The sequence below is a fragment of the Nannospalax galili genome, unplaced genomic scaffold (genome assembly GCF_000622305.1).
Source record: "Nannospalax galili isolate Female #2095 unplaced genomic scaffold, S.galili_v1.0 scaffold902, whole genome shotgun sequence".
NCBI lineage: Eukaryota > Metazoa > Chordata > Mammalia > Rodentia > Spalacidae > Nannospalax > Nannospalax galili.
The window spans coordinates 520,496-524,114 of NW_008347814.1; positions in this window are offsets into that span (position 1 = coordinate 520,496).

Genomic DNA, 3,619 nt, shown 5'->3' on the forward strand with positions numbered 1-3,619 from the left:
CCCGCCCCGCTCCCGGCCAAGGGGGCTTCTGGCCGCAGGCTGCGCGGGAAGGCCGTGCTGAGTCGCTGCAGCTGAGGCCAGTCCTCGCCGGCCGGCCGCGGAGGTGTCTGCCCCGGTCGGGCTTGAAGGCACTTGTTGAGAAAAAGACAGACGTGTCGGTGTTTGCCTCTACCCGGCGCGGGCGAAACGCTCTCTGAAGTTCCCTGGCTCTGCGCTCAAGGGCTGAGGCTGCCTCCCTCACCTGCCCCCGAGGCGCCTCAGGTCCCATTGCGGCCGGGCGAGAAGGCTGCGCCCCGCTCACTACCAGAAACTTTTATTTCCACAGATGTGAGGACTTGTCTTGAGACGCCGAGGCTTTATTAAGAACTCAAAACACTCCGGTCACTTCTGTAGTCTGAGTTAAAGCCCAGAGTTACGGCTTTCCCTGGGCACGTGACCGCTCTGTGAGCCTCAGTTGTAAAATGGGATTAGATATTTCACCTCTTATTGGATGCTAAGGGTAGAATGAAATGAAGTGTACTGGAAAACCAAACAGGAGCTTGGGCCCTGGGAGCAGAGACGGAGGGGCCCAGCCCGGAGAACCTGCTTTCCAGGGGCCCGAGGACAAAGAATCCTTCAAAGACGGACCAGAGCTCTGGGACAGGGCATTCCTCGAACCTGAGGCCTAGCTGCTCTTCTGTGTTGGTCCTTTTCAGTTCACTGAAAGGGTTCTCTAAAGGCTAGACTTGGGGTGGCAGGTCGCGTTTCCTGTTCTCCGATTGCTTGCACCTGCCTTGACGCTGGCAGGCATCCTTGGAAAGGGAACTGTAGCCCCTCACACAATCTGAATAGACAATGGGGTTGCAGACGGGTGCCTGATGGCTCTGGAAGGCACTTAAAACAGGCCTCTGAGGGGGCAAGGAGGGAACAGGGCACTTGAAAGTGTGGGTGTCTGGGGGTCGTGGGGTCTACAGGCTGGACAGGCATAGCTGGTATTCTGGCCAGGAGAAAGTTTTGGGTCTACGCAGTCGTGCCTTTCCTTGCATCATGAAGTTGCCTGTTCTCGTGATGAGCTTTGCTCCGCGTGCGTGCGTGCCTGTGTGTGTGTGTGTGTGTGTGTGTGTGTGTGTGTGTGTGAATTTTTCATATGGCTAACTTCATTATGAAGCCTTGTTTTATTAATGTCTAAGTTAAACTGCTTCCTATTCCTCTGCTCCTCCCCCACTCTCCCCACTTTCCACCCCAAACCATTTAGGCATTTCTTCTGGTCCTTCCTCTCTTTCCTGGATGTTTCACAGTGCTTCCTTCAAAGAGGAATGTGGCTCCCTGGTAGAAGCCTTCCCTGACCCACCGAGATCTTACTCTCTTCCGGCCCTCCTGTATAAACATTTGTTTCTGCCTTTCTTATGCTTGTTGCATTTGTAGCCTCCTTGTGGGGTTACGGGGCTCCTGTAGGTAGGCCATTACTTCCCTCAGTGGATTCTGTGCTAGGAGCTGCTGTAGCTGACAAAGCTCTGGTTCTGGAGTTAGAGTGACCTAGGCACACAGAGTTTGTCTCAGAAATTGGAAACCGGTGGAGAAGCCAGCCAACTTGGTTTCCCTTTTCTCATCTATAAAAGCAGATATGAAACGTTGTCCCGGGCCAGGTTGGCAAGGCTAAATCAGTCTCTTCTCTCCTCTTTCCCTTTTTATTACACTTAAAACTGATTTTTCCCCCATTAACTAAATTAATTCTTGTAGAATTATAGAATGGCTACAAATACTTGTTATAAACACACGAAAGTGTCTTAGGTCCTGGTCAGTGGCGCATTTAAATATCTTTGCCCAATTGGAAGTTTGTGTTCACTACAACTGAATTATGTTCATTTTAGTAAAACTTTCCACTAGCAACAAATTTTGGAATCAACAGGTTTAACTCTGTATTCGTGGTTACAAACACAAGGACTTCGAACAGTTGAAAATAGACATCTCTCCCAAAATGTATCTCGTTCCTGATACAGGGAATTAATAAGCCTAGATGAAAATCACTAATTAATCTCCTGCAGATTCCTCCAGAATCATGTATCTTATAGTACCATGTGACTTCCAAAAATCAGTCTTGACACCTACTGCACAGATTTGATGGGCTTCTCTGCCACCTCTTGGAAATATAAGCTGAAACCCGGACAGAGAAAGCGCTTGTGCATAAAGAAAACACCATGGTACAGGCTGGGGAGAGATTTCAAAGACCATGGTCCTATTCATTTCCTAGTCAGCAATGGAATCTGCACCATCCTCACCTTCTAAAGGAGCCTCAGCATCTTTATCTGGCAAATGAGGGCATCCTAAGACTCCACCCTCCTTTCTAAGTTCTCATTTTTTCCTCTCTGTTCTTCAGCCTGGCCATTTTCTTTTTGCATCTAGCTTCTTCTCTTAGCAGCAAGTAATAAAACACACTTCTTCCCTGACTTTGCCAGGGATTTAAAAAAAACAAAACAAAACAAAACAAAACCAAAAAACCCACACTACTAAAAAGGGCAAAATTGAGAAGGCACAAAATAAGAAAATCCTTGTGACCTAATCTTGAGGCAAGACTCAGCTCTCTGGGGATGAGGGACCTTGTTGGTTCCTTTCCCAGGTCCTTTCCCAGGATGGATGTGCTATGACTCCCTACCCTGAGAATCAGACACAAGTGCAGAGAGGGGATGGCTGGTTCAGTGAGGGGAAGCAGTGCAGGTGGGGGCTGTAGGGATGGAGGGCCAGTGCCTGTCTGGTGAGCAGTTGTTATTCTGCTTGTCATCAGCTGGGAATGTGGGCTCAGTTTTGCCAGATTTCCTGAGTTTTCAAGAGAAGCTGCAAAGGTTTTGATATTTAAAATTTGGCAACTAATTCAAGTTTTTGATAAATATACTGTGAGTCAAACAAAATGTTTGCAAGCTGAATTTGGCCAAGGAACCAGTCATTTGTATCTTTTCCCATGTAGTGAGGGCTTCTTGAGGTCTGGGCTTGTAGTACATAGTAGATGTGCAGCAAATATTTGTAGAGTGGCCATTGTTTCTGCTAGGCCAGGGCTCAAAGCCACCTGAGTTTGCAACAGAATTCTCAAAATCCACACTGAGTTTAGAGTCAACCTTGTGTTGGAGTCAAAGCCCACAAAAAAGTTGGCTAAATTTCTAATATTTACACCTAGAAGGCCCTTTCTAGTACTCACAATTCTATTAGATAACTTCTTCTTTGGAAAGTAATTTTCTGAAGCATTTTCTCCTGGGGTAGGGGTCGGCTAACAAATGAATTTAAAAACAAACTAGCCGGGTGTGGTGGTGCACGCCTTTAATCCCAGCACTTGGGAGGCAGAGGCAGGCGGATCTCTGTGAGTTCAAGACCAGCCTGGTGTACATAGTGAGTTCCAGGACAGCTGGGGCTACAGAGAGACCCTGTCTCAAAAAGACCAAAAGAAAAAAAAACAAAAAACAAATTAAACTAAAAAACATTTTAAAGCACTGGAATCATTGTATTTGATAAAACCCCTCACAGCGGCTAGAAGGTGTGGGCCTTAAGGACAGGAACATTCTATTACTTAGGGGAGGGAAGGCCGGTAACTTGCCTAAGGAGATAGCCGCCTCACCTGAGCCCACCAGTGGAAGAGGGGGAGGAGGGAGGA